Consider the following 17,665-nt stretch of genomic DNA (forward strand, 5'->3'; position numbering starts at 1 on the left):
AGTGTTAAACTGAATTATTAAGACTGTGATGTGCGACTGTGTTTAGGGTTCATTTTTAAGACTTTGACCCTGTCCAGATACCCACACTTGCAGTCTTGGCCACTTGAGAGTGTGTGTACGTGACAGTGTGTGCACAAGACTGTCCCCGGTCTTAATAATGCCAAAGCACAGAGTCCTTAACACACACTAAACCTCTCCAATACTGCTCCGGAGCACTATACAATGCTTAGTGTATCCCATCATACATCATGTTTTGGAGGAAATCGTCAGACTTTTTGCCGAGATCAATGTACAGTATGTGAAATATTTATAATTATTAGATATTAAAAATCTCTGTAAACACATAAGTGTCCCATAAGGCAGTGGCTCCCAATCCTGGTCCTGGAGAACCCTAACACTGCACCTTTGAGACGTCTCCCTGTTCAAACACACCTGATTCAACTCATCAGCTCATCAGTGAAGACTCCAAGACCTCAAAAGTGTGTTTGTCAGATAAGAGAGACACTAAAACCATGCAGTGTTGGGGTTCTCCAGGACCAGGATTGGGAAACACAGTCATCAGGTCATGAAAAGTTCGACACACACTTGTGGTCATCATGCTCACTCGAACACTAGGCCAAATACAGGAAAGAGGTCAAATAAGTAATCAAGTGGTCAAGTGCAAAGATGGCAAGTGTGGGTATTTGTGGGAGCTTAGAGGCTGTACAGTAGATGTGGTCTCTGAGGAGGCACAACTCTTAGCTTCCGATCTCCAATCCAGAGCTCCTTCAATGAGGAAACTGTATGCATTGAAGTCTAAGATTTTCACTTCTTGGTGAGGAGACCGCCAGCAGGACCCAGTTAACTGCCTGGTTGGTACAGTGCTGGAGTTCCTGCAGGCTCTCCACAGTCAGTGGGCAGAAACCCTCTGGTTACATGTTTCCTCCATGGTGCGCTGAGGCTGAGGCATTCGGCCAGAAGAAGCTTATGCTAAGCGGTGATCAGGATGCCATCCTAAGCCTTGAGTCCTCTGATCTCCCCTCTCTTGGGGGTCAGGACTTACTCCTTCTGAAGTTTGTCCATTAGACGGGTTATTCCTGATTACTGTCACGAAGGGGATTCAAGAAACACGGAGAGATCCAAATGCAGGTATGCGGTTTATTTAGGGGCAATCCAAAAAGCATAAACAGTCCAGGCAGGGTCAAAACCAGAATATCCAAACAACATGAAAACAGACAATAACACACGGCAAGGGCAAGACTACGGAAAGCATGAAACATACACAAGGACTCCGTGACACAGACTCAGACAGACCGGGTATAAATACACAAAAGGATGATGGGGAAACAGGAGACAGGTGGGGAACAATTAATTACCTAAACAAGGAGGAAGGTGACCAAATAAGGAGACAGGAAGTGATAAGGTGACAGACACCGTGAGAAAGGAGGACATCTAGTGGAAACCCAGGGACACAACCCAGACACTGTGACAGAACCCCCCCTCTACGGAGCGGCTCCCAGACGCTCCACGACAGACACAAAACAGACCAGGAGGGAGGCGGACAGGTGGAGGCTCAGGGGGAGGGATGGAGGGCCAGAAAAGAAAGACATTGGAAACAGGCACCAGAAAGTAACCACAAAACAGGAAGACCAGGAGGGAGGAGGACTGGAGGAGGTTCAGGGGGAGGGATGGAGGGCCAGACTACAGAGAGGAACAGGGACAGGAGTAAATACAAAAACAACAAACAAAAAACAACATGAAGCCCCCCAGGGCGGGGCAGAAGACCACCACGTCCTTGTGGTCGAGGCCAGAGTCCTCCAGGGCGGGGCAGAAGACCACCACAACCGTGTAGTCAGGGCAAGCGCCCCCCAGGGCGGAGCAGAAGACCACCATGTCCGTGTGGTCAGAGCAGAAGCCCCCCAGGGCGGAGCAGAAGACCACCACGTCCTCGTGGTCAGAGCGGACGCCCCCCAGGGCGGAATGGAAGACCACCACGTCCGTGTGGTCAGAACGGAAGCCCCCCAGGGCGGAGCAGAGGACCACCATGTCCTCGTGGTCAGAGCGGAAGCCCCCCAGGGTGGAGCGGAGGACCACCACGTCCTCGTGGTCGACGCCAGAGTCCCCCAGGGCGGAGCGGATGACCACCACCCCCCTGTGGTCGATGCCGGAGTCCAACAGGCCCGAGCAGCAGCCCACCCAGTGACTTGACTTGACTCTGAACGTCCAACGGTGACCCGCCCTGACTCTGGAAGGTCATCAGTGACTGGCCCTGACTCTGGAGAGTCCACTGGGACCTGACTCGACTCTGGACGGTCAACAGGAACTAGCCCTGACTCTAGACCGGTCTTGGGCACCGAATCGGGAACGGCATCGGGCACCGCCTCGGCCTCGGGAACGGCATCGGGCACCGCCTCGGCCTCCGGAACAGCATCGGGCACCGCCTCGCCCTCCGGAACCGCATCGCCCTCCGGAACAGCATCGGCCTCGGGCACCGCCTCGGCCTCCGGAACGGCATCGGGCACCGCCTCGGCCTCCGGAACAGTATCGGGCACCGCCTCGGCATCGGGCACCGCCTCGGCATCGGGCACCGCCTCAGCATCGGGCACCGCCTCGGCCTCCGGAACAGCATCGGGCACCGCCTCGGCATCGGGCACCGCCTCGGCCTCCGGAACAGCATCGGGCACCGCCTCGGCATCGGGCACCGCCTCGGCCTCCGGAACTGCATCGGGCACCGCCTCGGCATCGGGCACCGCCTCGGCCTCCGGAACAGCATCGGGCACCGCCTCGGCTTCGGGCACCGCCTCGGCCTCCGGAACAGCATCGGGCACCGCCTCGGTCTCCGGAACAGCATCGGGCACCGCCTCAGCATCGGGCACCGCCTCGGCATCGGGCACCGCCTCGGCCTCCGGAACAGCATCGGGCACCGCCTCGGCATCGGGCACCGCCTCGGCCTCCGGAACAGCATCGGGCACCGCCTCGGCATCGGGCACCGCCTCGGCATCGGGCACCGCCTCGGCCTCCGGAACAGCATCGGGCACCGCCTCGGCATCGGGCACCGCCTCGGCCTCCGGAACAGCATCGGGCACCGCCTCGGCCTCCGGAACAGCATCGGGCACCGCCTCGGCCTCCGGAACAGCATCGGGCACCGCCTCGGCATCGGGCACCGCCTCGGCCTCCGGAACAGCATCGTGCACCGCCTCGGCTTCCGGAACAGCATCGTGCACCGCCTCGGCCTCCGGAACAGCATCGTGCACCGCCTCGGCCTCCGGAACAGCATCAGGCACCGCCTCGGCATCGGGCACCGCCTCGGCCTCCGGAACAGCATCGGGCACCGCCTCGGCCTCCGGAACAGCATCGGGCACCGCCTCGGCCTCCAGAACAGCATCGGGCACCGCCTCGGCATCGTGCACCGCCTCGGCCTCCGGAACAGCATCGTGCACCGCCTCGGCCTCCGGAACAGCATCGTGCACCGCCTCGGCCTCCGGAACAGCATCGTGCACCGCCTCTGCCTCCGGAACAGCATCGGGCACCGCCTCGGTCTCCGGAACAGCATCGGGCACCGCCTCGGGAACGTCCTCTGGGCTTTGAGGAACGGTAGACGCCTCCTCCTCCGCCCTCTATTTTGGCGAGTCGGTGACACCTTGTCTGGAGACTCAGGCGTTGAGTCGGCCATCTTGTGCTGTGGTTGCAAGCTGGCGGCCATCTTGTGCTGTGGCGCTGGGCTGGCGGCCATCTTGTGCTGTGGCGCTGGGCTGGCGGCCATCTTGTGCTGTGGCTCTGGGCTGGCAGCCATCTTGTGCTGTGGCCCTGGATTGGCGGCCATCTTGAGCTGTGGTGCTGGGCTGGGGACCGCCCCACCGGAAGAGACCGGAGTGGCTGGGGCATTCCACAGAAGCCGATGCTGCACATAGTACACAAACTCCCAGTATCCCAGCGTCTCTAAATGTACCATCTCCTCCTGAGACACTGGATCATCCAGCCCGCCGTTGAAGTAGTCCTTCAAGGCCGCATCGTTGTATCCCATACCCTCGGCCAGGGACCAGAACACCTGTGCCAGGGCACCCACCTCATTGCCCTCTTGGCGGAGGGCGATCAGCCGGAGATACTTAGCTCTCCGCTCCGCCATCTTGGCTGGGGAACGGGAAAAAGACATACCGCTGGATCTCAGTGCGACGGAGTCCTTCTGTCACGAAGGGGATTCAAGAAACACGGAGAGATCCAAATGCAGGTATGCGGTTTATTTAGGGGCAATCCAAAAAGCATAAACAAGGAGGAAGGTGACCAAATAAGGAGACAGGAAGTGATAAGGTGACAGACACCGTGAGAAAGGAGGACATCTAGTGGAAACCCAGGGACACAACCCAGACACTGTGACAATTACTGTCAGGCTCATGTCTCCTTCTCTTGCTTTAGCTGTGCTCTTCCACACTAGGCAGAGATTTGAAAGTCTGGTGGCGTGGGCATTCTCGTTCCCCAAAACGTTCTCGACACAGCTCGAGTTCCTGAAGAGGAATGTCTAAGGTTATGTATGTAACCCTGGTTCCTTGTTCCGGCATTCATCCTTTGAGGCTGGCTGCCGGCTTCGCCGCTAATGCTTTTATGCTTACTGGTCTATGATGTCACCCGCCTATGACGTCTCACCCATCCATTGGACTGATTGCACACGTTATTCAGAGACGTCACGCTGGAGGCGTTTCCCAAAACGTTCTCGATGCAGCGTCTCATTCCTTCGAGGAACCAGGGTTACATACTTAACTTTAGATGTTTTTTTTTAACCCTATTGGCGCCACGGTCGAGTTTACGTGACAAGATGCGGCACTGAATAAAATGGCTGATTTTGGTGTCAAATTTCATGCAACCCCCCCTGCACCACATGGCAGGCATGTAATACTTCATCTCTGACTCAAAAAAACGTCATGCTTCTATACAAAATCTTCGAGCTAGAGTGCATTGAATCAGTGCGAACAAAAGCGGAGCTAGTGTGAGAGTAAGCCATTTTATCAGAGCAATATTGTCAACGTCAGCGAGTATTGGCATTAGATTATAAATGCCAATAAATTATATTATTATATTATTATTATTATTATTATTATTATTATTATCTAATGGCATTAATAAAGCTTCAATAAACCCACAATGAAGTGTTCGGACTTCTATTCGCGGACCCTGATTCTGAACGGGAATATCTGCATTCAGAAGACGATACTGAAAGTGAAAGTATAGCCCTACACAAAGCACAAATGGTGAATCCTTTGCACAATGTCAGTGGTGTGAACAATGTTTCCCGGGGTCGGAGTGTTCATCACAAAGTTTGCAGGCGTGTTAGTGTTGCGGGGAACGAGGCGGGATATTTTTACAGCGCTATAGCTTTGTCTTCTGACCGCGTGTCTCTCTGCAATCGCGGCGACAGTATTGTAGTGGATACTTTGTCTAATGCCACTGGGTATGTTAGACGAAGTTGAAGTATTCATAGGACAGTTAGGAGGCAAGGTGGGGAGTCACAATGACAATGACAATAGTCCGACCTGTGCACACTCGGCGCGCGCGAGGCAGATCTGGCCACGCAGCTCGTAGCAGGAGCAGAGGCGATGTGACATGGGGCATAGCTTTTGAACTAAACAGGTCTTGTCTACTTGTGTTTGTGTGTCATATGAATAATATATATTATTCCGAGGTCCTCTATTAAACCGAGGTCCTCTCTGTGGTCATTAAAAATCCCAGGATGTCTTTCGAAAAGAGTAGAGGTGTGACCTCGGCATCCTGGCTAAATTTGCCCATTGGCCTCTGACCATCATGGCCTCCTAACAATCCCCATATCTGCTGATTGGCTTCATCACTCTGTCTCCTCTCCACCAGTAAGCTGGTGTGTGGTGGGCGTTCTGGCGCACTATGGCTGCCGTCGCATCATCCAGGTGGATGCTGCACACTGGTGATGGATGAGGAGATACCTCCAGACTATGTAAAGGGCTTTGAGTGCCTAGAAAAGCGCTATATAAATGTAATGAATTATTATTATTATTATTATTAAATTGAAAATCCCAACTGCTACATGCATTCGGTTTGTTTCTACCATTTATTAGTAATGATTTACACAGTTTGTTTACTACTTACTATTTACCTGAGCATTCAGTATTGTGCAATATAGCACACAGAAGGTGAGGGACAATTTTGGGGGAAAGAAGTGCTGCATTTTAGCATTTAAACACGTGACTTTTCATGAAAATTCTATAATTCAAGATGACCACCACCATATGACTTCATAATAAGCAAATTAGATTGGGAAATGTAATCCCTGCATAAACATTGGGTTATCCTTAATATTTTTATAATTGACAGAAAGTCTCTATCTTTTATCACTTTTAAGATATAGCCTTTTGAAATTAAGATCAAAATCGAATCGAAAAAAACTCTGGCGCCTAAAGGGTTAACTGATGATCCATCATAACTCCTAGGTTTCTGGCTGTCCTGGAAGGAGTGATGTTTGACAAACCCAGCTGTATAGAGAAGTTGTGATGAAACGATGGGTTAGCTGGAACCACCAGGAGTTCTGTCTTGGTAAGGTTGAGCTGAAGGTGATGGTCATTCATCCAGCTAGAAATGTCACTCAGACAGGCTGAAATGTGAGCAGCTACCATCGGGTCATCTGGTTGGAATGAGAAGTAGAGCTGGGAATCATCAGCGTAGCAGTGATAAGAAAAGCCATGATTCTGAATGACAGATCCTAATGACGTCATGTAGATGGAGAATAGAAGTGGACCAAGTACTGAGCCTTGAGGAACCCCAGTAGCAAGTTGTTGTGACTTAGAAACATGACCCCTCCAAGACACCCTGAAGGCTCTATCAGAGAAGTAGGATTTAAACCACAAGAGTGTGGTTCCAGAGATGCCCATCTTTCTGAGGGTGGACAGTAGAATCTGATGATTAACGGTGTCAAAAGCAGCAGACAGGTCCAGTGAGATGAGTACTGAGGATTTGAGGATTATGAAGCTGCTCTTGCCAGTCGCAGGGCTTAAGTAACTGAGAGTAGGGAAGTCTCATTTGAGTGGTCACTTTTGAAGCCAGATTGGTTGCTGTCCAGGAGGTTGTTCTGTACAAGGAACATAGAGAGCTGGTTGAACGCCGCTCGCTCAAGTTTCTTGGCAATGACTGGAAGAAGGGATACCGGTCTGTAGTTTTCTAGAAGTGCTGGAGATGGTTTCTTAAGCAGTGGGCTTACCTGATGCTGAGGGAAATGTTCCAGAGTGAAGAGGGGAGTTGATAACGTGAGTAAGTGAAGGTATGACTGAAGTAGAGATCTCTTGAATGAGGTGGGTGGGGATTGGATCAAGTGGACAAGTAGTAGGATGATTGGACAGGATCAGTTTGAAACGTCTACCTGAGAGTGGAGAGAAGGAGGAGAGATAGTGTGCATTGGTCATTGTGAAGTTATCCTCGGTCTGTGGTGTGGAGAATTGGTCACTGATGGATCTTATTTGTGAAGAAAACTGCAAAGTCGTCAGCTGTAAGAGTCGATGGAGGAGGAGGTTGAGACGGATTAAGAAGAGAAGAGAAAGTTTTGAAGAGTGTCCGAGCGAACAATTGTTAATTTTGTTGTGGTAGTAGGATGTTTTAACAGTGAAAACATTTGCAGAGAAGGAAGAGAGGATAGACTGATACAGACTGAGGTTGGTAGAGTTTCTTGATTTATGCCATTTCCTCTCTGCAGCCATGCGTTCAGAGAGATGTTCACAGAGAACCTCAGACAGCCACGGGGCAGATGGGGTGATGCGTGCTGGTGTAGATGGCAGTGGGCAAAAGTTGTCCAAGCAAGAGTTTAGAGTGGAGCAAAGAGTGTCCCTAGCACTGTTCGTGTCCAGAGCTGAAAAACTGAGAGCGTGCAGGAAGCGAGGATGAAACCACAGAAGATAGGAGAGAGTGAGCATAGGTTCCGTCGAAAGGTGACCTGTGTTGGAGTGTGTGCCGCTTCAGGAGTAAGTGCTAGGTTAGCAGTAATGAGGAAGTGGTCTGAGGTGTGCTGTGGAACAACTTAAGAGTTGTCCACGGAGCAACAGCGCATGTAGATGAGGTCCAGTTGGTTGCCTGATTTGCAAGTCACCTGTAGTAGACATTCGATTGAGATCAAATGAGGTGAGCAGAGTGTTGAAGTCAGCAGCTTGGGGTTTTGTCTAGGTGGATGTTGAAGTCACCAAGCATTTATTTATTTATTTATTTATTTTTACATTTAGCTGACGCTTTTATCCAAAGCGACTTACAATTGCTATATATGTCAGAGGTCGCATGCCTCTGGAGCAACTAGGGGTTAAGTGTCTTGCTCAGGGACACATTGGTGTCTCACAGTGGGTTCGAACCCGGGTCTCTCACACCAAAGGCATGTGTCTTATTCACTGCGCCAACACCACCCCGCAGTACCAGAGAGAGTACCAGAGGAGTACCATCCTCAGGAAAGTCTGATAGCAGCACATCCAACTCCTCCAAGAAGTTTCCCAAGTGACCTGGGGGACGATAAAAGACCACAAAGTGGATTTTAACAGGGTGGGTTACAGTAATGGCATGTGATTAAAATGAAACGTTACCTGTAGGTGATGGTTAGAGATCAAATTTCCATTATTTTGATATAAGGAGACCAGTACCTCCAACCATCCCAGTCATACGAGGAGTGTGGGAACAAGTGAAATTAGTGGCTGGTGGAGTGGCATGGTCTTCAGGTTTGATCCAAGTCTCAGTCAGTGCCATGAGGTTGAGACCAGAATGAGTAGCAATAGAAGAAATTAAGTCTGCTTTGTTAACAGCAGACTGGCAGTTCCAGAGACTAACAGGAATAGAGAGTATAGTAGTAGAGGTCAGAGGGACAGGCCATAGATTTGTCAGACAGGCCTTCCTTCGAGATACATTGCGTGCTCTTTGAGTGTTAGTAGTGATAGTAGAGATCTGAAAACACATAGTGACAACAAGTGAACTAAATAATATTTGAGAACAAGCTATACAAAAATTTAAATGGTGGAATAGCAATACTCAAGTGCCTTGTCGGTGTCCTTGCTAGGTGGAGTCGTCCAGGTAGAGTCAATGGTCTTTATACTCATCGGTCTTAACATGAGGAGGCTTCACACAAGGGCTGCCGAGGTAAAAACTACCGCTTTTATATTTGCCTGTTTACCTGTGATTGAAGTCAGCTGGCCACGCCTCACTATTTAGCAGACCGAAACTGGGCAGTCCTGCGATAGGCAAACACAAAATCAAGTGCCACTTCAGCACGTATGGTAACACTTTATTTTGATAGTCCGTTCGTTGAGACTCTACTACTTATTAGTAGCCATTCAGTAGCTTGTCAACAGTGCATCAGTTGACATTCAACAACATTGTTTCAACAGACAAGTAACATACGTTCAACTAACTGCCTATAGACTATAAGGTACATTTCAAGTGTTAATCTACAGATTTTACAAAAAGTGCCTGTTGACTTTCAATGTTATTTTGCAATAGGTTATTAGCCAATTGTCAACTAACTTTCTGTAGATTGAGTCACCATCTTCTAAGCTGTCTATCAACAACTCAAAATCAATCTGTCAGTTGAAAGTCAACTGTCATGTCAGTATATGATACTGTATATCCTACCCAAGGGGTGTCAAATGCATCACATTTCTGTATTTACCATTTGTTGATAATCTGTTGATAGTCAACTGAAGATTAGTTGCTTATCTGTTGCTTGTCAACAAATATATTGTTTATGATCAGTAGACTATTAATAGACATTCTTCACTAAGCGTTAGTAGATATATTTTAGGACTATCTAATTAAAGTGAAAAACAGTTGATATCAGTAGAAAGTCTATAACCTATCAACAGATTGCATACAGGTTTCCATTAATTGTATGCAACATAATTACCATTTAAAACATGTTTTGCATACCTGACTGAAGTAGAACAAACACCATAGGCAGCACATAAGAGAAAAAAATGCACCTTTATTAAATACAAAAACACTCCAAATAATACAACCCATTATTTACTAGGGTATCAGGATCACATCTGAACCATCAGATTATGTGACAAACGTTATATATTGAGCATTTCAAAGCGAGAAAACACTCTCAATACTTTTCTACAAGAACATTTCTCAAATGCCCAATACCAAGATCAAAAGTTATAAACAACAAATAATAATTAATGAATACATTTTGCCTTTCATGACAGTAAGGTTTACAGAAAGTTCCTAAACATATCTGCGGTTACCATTCCTTATGTCCTTGAGAAGTCTTCCAAGTACTCCATGTTTATGTCTTCTTGCTAACCAGTAGGTCCACTCTATGAAGCTGAGCTGTTTTTTTAAGGCCTTCTCAGAACGATTCCCCCGCATACGCCAAACTTCCCTCTTGTAAGTCTGCCATGCTCTCTCAATGTTTTGAGTATGTAGTCCTGTTTGTGGATCTACATAATTCTGGCTGTGGTTGACTCTGACATGCTTGTAGCCCTCCTGGGAAAGACTGGCATATGCTCTCCACTCATCACTCACAACTAGACTTTGACGTTTGACGATGGGAACAAGGGTCTCCTTGTTTCTTTTCTTCACAAGGCGAAGAATGGGGCGTCTGCTCGCAGCTTTGATCTCAAGTATACCAAATTTGAAGATTAATATTTTGTAAATAAAGTGGTAAATTATGTGGGGGTTTTTGCGGAAACAAAGCACTTGCGTCATTTTATAAAATTGAGGTTAAACCACTGAAGTCACATGGATTAGTTTAATGATTTCTTCATGAATTTTTTGAAGTGGTAGTTGCGTAGCTGTCAATGGAGGGACAGGAATTGAATATTCATTTAATTTTTCTGTTAAGAACACATTCCTGTTTTATTCTACTTAAGCATGAGATAACCCTTCTTTAGGTTAAACAAAATAAATAAAATGTCAGTGAAAGTAAAAATTGCACATTTAGATTACTCTATCTTGCGTTTGTGGCAAAACTTGCTCTCATCAATGTGAACAAGGACATTAACTCCACCAACTTTCTGTCTTTTTTTCCCGGTGCTTCTCCAGGCTTTGTACACAAATTCTTCTGAGTTTCTTTGACATCATGGAAAGTGTTGCTGTGCTCTTTGCAATGCCATCTTGAAGCATGTCTACTTGCCGTAGATGTAAACCCTGAGCAAATCTACAAAGATTAACAAAAAGTATTATTATCATTAAATCAGAACTTTGCATTTTTACACAAAGAGACTGTGCGCTTTATCAACCTGCAGGCCACAAAGCATAGTTTGTACTTAGTATCCTGAATTTTGAACACTAGTTTCTAAGTATAAAAAACATTTGCATATTAATAGATTCTGTCAAACATACAACTAAACAGTACAACATACTGTAGTGCTGTACAGAAACTGACTAAACTTGAAAGCATCACAGTGAAAACATATATAATCACCACCATCATCTTCTTTTAGAAGCTTCTGTTAGATGTTTTACAAGACATCCTAAATACTAATTCAAAGTATGGTCGAGATATAGTCAACTTGATGCAATTTTAAAAAGAGTTTGTTTTACAGTTTTTGAGTTACTGTAAGATATCTGGCAAAGTATGCTGGGGTATATTACAGGAAATGCTTTTGCAATAGGATATGCTATAGATTGACCATCATATTTTTTTTATGCCACCATAAACTATGAAAACATGCTGTAATTCAATTGTGCTCTATGGACTCAACATACACCATGCAAATAGTGTAATATGTCAAATACTGTAGTTATGTAATGCATTGCTTACCTATGTATATACTTCATCCATGTGAACAGACTGCAGTGTGATTGTGAGAAAAGTGAGTTTGTCCGAACACTTCTTCTCAACCGTCCACATCTTTTACGTCGACACTCCCTGGAAGTTTCAGGACATAAGACTCTATGATAAGTTGACATGTTTAATATATGTCTTGGAACACACACACACACACAATAGGTTGGATATATAGCCTAATTAATACAACAAAAGCTTATGTAAAAATAATGATGTTTAGTACAAATATGTCGATACAGATGTTGAGCAATATTTGATTTTTTAAAATAAAATAATGTTTTAAAAAAAGACAACAGACTGATTATTGTGCTGATAGTAGTACAATCTATTTACCAGTACTTGAAATCTATTTTTACTAATTCTAGGTGTTTATTCAAACTGATTAGATAAAATACAATCATGATAAATTGTCACTCTTACAATGATCTACATTAAATTACAACATAAATACAATGTACATTGTCATAGTTTATTATCAGTGGATCATAAGCAATGACGTTAGTGTGCAGTAGGCTTATTGCCAACTGCTCTGAAACAGTGAGCTATGGGCCGCAACCGCACCATATTTTTTTTACTTCGAAATGTGCAGCGCTCACATTTATTTAAATTGCCTTTTAAAGTTTATAAAATTTTTAAGTCACATTTTTATAACCCCTCTTGAAATAACAACTAACACACTAGGCTAGCATTTAAGATATTTAAGTTTATTTTATGATAAATCATAAAAACAAAGCATTTATTCTTACCAGATGTAAAGGTCCTTGGACTGGGAGGCAACCATGTTCATTTTATGGTCGCAGTTCTTGCATTTAATATTGCGTTTCAACAAGCCAATCTTTTGCAACCATTTTACTAACTTTAAAGACGATTTTTTGGTTTCTCTAACATAAACTTTGTTCAAAAGTTTTATCTCCAGTGAATACATCGGCGGCTCGAGCCTTGAGCTAGTAATTCAACTAGCAATATAATACAATCCAAAAAATAAAAAATTGGCGCACTTTCCTTTCATTGGCTCACGATGTTATCAGAATCAGAGAGTTGACACGTGACCGAGCACTTCTTCAATCTGATAGGCCAAGCTCTGCCTACAGCTACAGGTTGCTCTGCAGTCTGCTTCGAGTCCGACTCAGAACATTTGATTGTATTGTAGAGATAGTAAGTAGGCCTATCAAATCCCTTGGGAAATATTGTCATTTATTATTTTCATTCTTGTGAAACAATATCTTTGTCACTTTTTTTCAGCATCAAGATATATATGATCAAGCTTCAGTACACTGCCCCTCAGCTGGAACTGGGAGTGGGGGGAGTGCGGGTACCACGCATTTTACCCGCGCAAAGGCACGGGGAGGAAATACCAAGAGAAAAGAAGAAGACGTTTACATACACAAAAAAAGTGGTAAGTTGTGTTTATAAATGTGAAAATTGTTGGTGTTAGTGTGCTACCTAACACAGCTGATATTTCTGGTGACGCGATTGCATACAAGTCAAATCAAATTCGCTCTGGGCGACGCGATAACGAGTCTGGGCAAATTGAAAGTGATTTAGCTCGAGCGAATAATTCACACAATGGCGATTAATCATTAGTCTGAACGCTGGCATGAAGTTGGTTTGACTTTGGACGTTCGATATTCGCCTATTCAACGTTAGGGACCGTCTCTAAAGTTATGCGACATTGGTATAAACGTGTCTGACTTCAATAGCATTTGAAGACAATGACTTCATCTAGTTGTATGATGCACACCTTTTAGATTTTTTAAATGTACAGTATTACAATAAACTGTTAAATCATATGTAAATATTGCTATGTATTTCACTACTGTATGGGGTATTACACAAAATATGACAATTTAAAGCTGAATAACATTTGAAGACAATGTCTTACAATCTTAAAACCAACTGTAAAATGTTCATCGTTTTATGACTGTAAGTCATTGTATTCAAATGCTGTTTAATTAAATGTGGCATTATGTATTAATTCCTTAATAACATATTTTAACATACAACCCGAATTCCGGAAAAGTTGGGACGTTTTTTAAAATTTTAATAAAATGAAACCTAAAGGAATTTCAAATCACATGAGCCAATATTTTATTCACAATAGAACATAGATAACGTAGCAAATGTTTAAACTGAGAAATTTTACACTTTTATCCACTTAATTAGCTCATTTAAAATTTAATGCCTGCTACAGGTCTCAAAAAAGTTGGCACGGGGGCAACAAATGGCTAAAAAAGCAAGCAGTTTTGAAAAGATTCAGCTGGGAGAACATCTAGTGATTAATTAAGTTAATTGATATCAGGTCTGTAACATGATTAGCTATAAAAGCTTTGTCTTAGAGAAGCAGAGTCTCTCAGAAGTAAAGATGGGCAGAGGCTCTCCAATCTGTGAAAGACTGCGTAAAAAATTGTGGAAAACTTTAAAAACAATGTTCCTCAACATCAAATTGCAAAGGCTTTGCAAATCTCATCATCTACAGTGCATAACATCATCAAAAGATTCAGAGAAACTGGAGAAATCTCTGTGCATAAGGGACAATGCCGGAGACCTTTATTGGATGCCCGTGGTCTTCGGGCTCTCAGACGACACTGCATCACTCATCGGCATGATTGTGTCAATGACATTACTAAATGGGCCCAGGAATACATTCAGAAACCACTGTCGGAAAGCACAATCCGCCGTGCCATCAGCAGATGCCAACTAAAGCTCTATCATGCAAAAAGGAAGCCATATGTGAACATGGTCCAGAAGCGCCGTCGTGTCCTGTGGGCCAAAGCTCATTTAAAATGGACTATTTCAAAGTGGAATAGTGTTTTATGGTCAGACGAGTCCAAATTTGACATTCTTGTTGGAAGTCACGGACGCCGTGTCCTCCGGGCTAAAGAGGAGGGAGACCTTCCAGCATGTTATCAGCGTTCAGTTCAAAAGCCAGCATCTCTGATGGTATGGGGGTGCATAAGTGCATACGGTATGGGCAGCTTGCATGTTTTGGAAGGCTCTGTGAATGCTGAAAGGTATATAAAGGTTTTAGAGCAACATATGCTTCCCTCCAAACAACATCTATTTCAGGGAAGGCCTTGTTTATTTCAGCAGAACAATGCAAAACCACATACTGCAGCCATAACAACAGCATGGCTTCGTCGTAGAAGAGTCCGGGTGCTAACCTGGCCTGCCTGCAGTCCAGATCTTTCACCTATAGAGAACATTTGGTGCATCATTAAACGAAAAATACGTCAAAGACAACCACGAACTCTTCAGCAGCTGGAAATCTATATAAGGCAAGAATGGGACCAAATTCCAACAGCAAAACTCCAGCAACTCATAGCCTCAATGCCCAGACGTCTTCAAACTGTTTTGAAAAGGAAAGGAGATGCTACACCATGGTAAACATGCCCCGTCCCAACTATTTTGAGACCTGTAGCAGAAATCAAAATTGAAATGAGCTCATTTTGTGCATAAAAGTGTAAAATTTCTCAGTTTAAACATTTGCTATGTTATCTATGTTCTATTGTGAATAAAATATTGGCTCATGCGATTTTGAAAGTCTTTTAGTTTTCATTTTATTAAAATTTAAAAAACGTCCCAACTTTTCCGGAATTCGGGTTGTATTTTATTATCTAATAGTTTAAATGAATGTGATAATCACAACAATTGGTCAAAGATATGCACTCCAACTTCCATTTGTCTGATTTAATTAATCATTAGCTAATGATTTACAAATGTATCATTATGTATAACTTGTTGAGGCACATGACTAATAACTAATTGTTAAGTAATATGTTAAGATTATGGGTTTTGTTATCCCCACTAAAGGCCTGTGGGGCAGTTGCACATGCAGTGAATGTAATGTCAGATAATGTGTAAGGATGGGTAAGCTGGGCTGCACACAAATACCAGCACACCAGAATCTGAACTACTGACGCTGTTACACCATGTTTAAACTGCTGCGACCATTACAGCTGTTTACACTGACAGACCATTGCAAGTCCATTTGTCCTTCATAACAGAAGTAGCACTAGAGCCTGGAGTACGTCAGAAATAGAGTGTGTCATCAGTTTACTGTCGAGGTTTTGTTGTGTTGTGTAGTGTTGTGCCGCATCCAGTGTAGTATCACTGATTATAATGGGTTCTAGTGTCTTTGTCCGGTCTAGACACAGCGTTATGAAATAGCAGAGCCCGGCCACATGTTCTCAGTGTTCTGCCTTTAAATCCTAGACCTCAAGCTTAAAGGAACACTCCGACTTTTTGGGACTTTAGCTTATTCACAGTATCCCCCAGAGTTAGATAAGTCCATCCATACCTTTTTCATTTCTGTGCGTTCTGTAAGTGTTATTTGACGCACCCACCGCTAGCCTAGCTTAGCACAAAGACTGGATGTAAATGGATACTGGTAGCATAGTAATCCCAATAAGTGACAAAATAATGCAAACATTTTCCTATTTACATGTTGTGATCTGTATAGTCACAGAGTGTACAAATAACAAGGCTATATGAGACAGAAACCATTTTTAATCGTATAAATACTGGGAACTATATTCTCACTATGCGTAGGAGCACAGCTAACGTTACTTGGGCGGAGTGATTAGCGCAGCACACGAGACGCCCTGTTGATGGTTCCGTAAACAAAACAAATGTGACTAACTAGCTAGACGTGACTCGTGATCATGGCTGACTTTGAGGAATTTTACTGTGTATCAAACCAAGATCCAGAACCATATAGTTTTGAGCCAGAATACACAGACGAGGAGTTACAAACTTTGGAAGCTGTAAGACGAAGGGAGAATCAGAAGGAACACGGACAGGTGGTGTAAATGTGGAACATGACAAGAAACCAAGTGCCTTTGTTGTAATGAAAGGGACCGGATATTACCATCAATGTCAAGGCTTGATGACAATCAAAATATTTGCGTCACTACTACGGAAGATTTCTCTGCCCTAATACACCCGGCAGTTGTCTTTTTTTCCCCATTGTGACAAGATCAACTGGAAGAAACGCCCCATGCCGAGTGAGCTGTCCACCAAGTAAGTGATTTTGTTATAATGATCATTCATAGTTCAATGAAATTGTAGTATAGCCATTGCATACAGTGTGTCTCAATAATAACAATAAAGGGGATACACGGAGCCCCTATTCACGTAATAGTGTCACTACTAAGGTTATATTACATAAGCATGGCACTGTTACAGTATGGCTAATGTTAGTCATCTCAAAACATAATGGAACACTTACCGCAGAAACAGGTGATCCAATTTGTCCTGCCTTTATTTTCGATGGGATGGCTGAATCCTGTAGCACACGTTTCATGGTCCGTGTGGCAACTTGCATTTTTTCAAAATAGTCGTCTACAGTTAAATGTTCAGAGCAAACAAAATACTTTGTGATGGTGTTTACAGGTGTGTTTGGATCTATGTCGTTTATGAGCGTTTTTGGTTGGAATTCTATGAAACATCATAGTATTTACCTGGTCTCCCCTGTTTATTGTCGCAGTTCTTTACAATACAGCGAACACCCATGATTGTACACTATAAATCTAGTAATTGCTGACTTTATTACTCCAACTCTGAGCGAACTCTCTTCTCCTCACCACGGTGCGTCTCGGGTGCTGCGCTAATCACTCCGCCCAAGTAGCCACTCCGCCCAAGTAACGTTAGCTGTGCTCCTACGCCTAGTGAGAATATAGTTCCCAGTATTTATACGATTAAAAATGGTCTCTGTCTCATATAGCCTTGTTATTTGTACACTCTGTGACTATACAGATCACAACATGTAAATAGGAAAATGTTTGCATTATTTTGTCACTTATTGGGATTACTATGCTACCAGTATCCATTTACATCCAGTCTTTGTGCTAAGCTAGGCTAGCGTTGGGTGCGTCAAATAACACTTACAGAACGCACAGAAATGAAAAAGGT

At 44.5% G+C, this 17,665-nt stretch overlaps 1 long non-coding RNA gene across 2 annotated transcripts in view; it reads right to left on the minus strand.

Annotated features, from left to right (window-relative positions):
• The window catches only part of LOC132127750 (uncharacterized), a 461,390-nt gene that overhangs the window by 2,479 nt on the left and 441,246 nt on the right, over nucleotides 1–17,665 (minus strand). The window lies entirely within an intron of this gene.

This window comes from Carassius carassius, chromosome 3 (genome assembly GCF_963082965.1).
Source record: "Carassius carassius chromosome 3, fCarCar2.1, whole genome shotgun sequence".
Classification (NCBI taxonomy): Eukaryota; Metazoa; Chordata; class Actinopteri; order Cypriniformes; family Cyprinidae; genus Carassius; species Carassius carassius.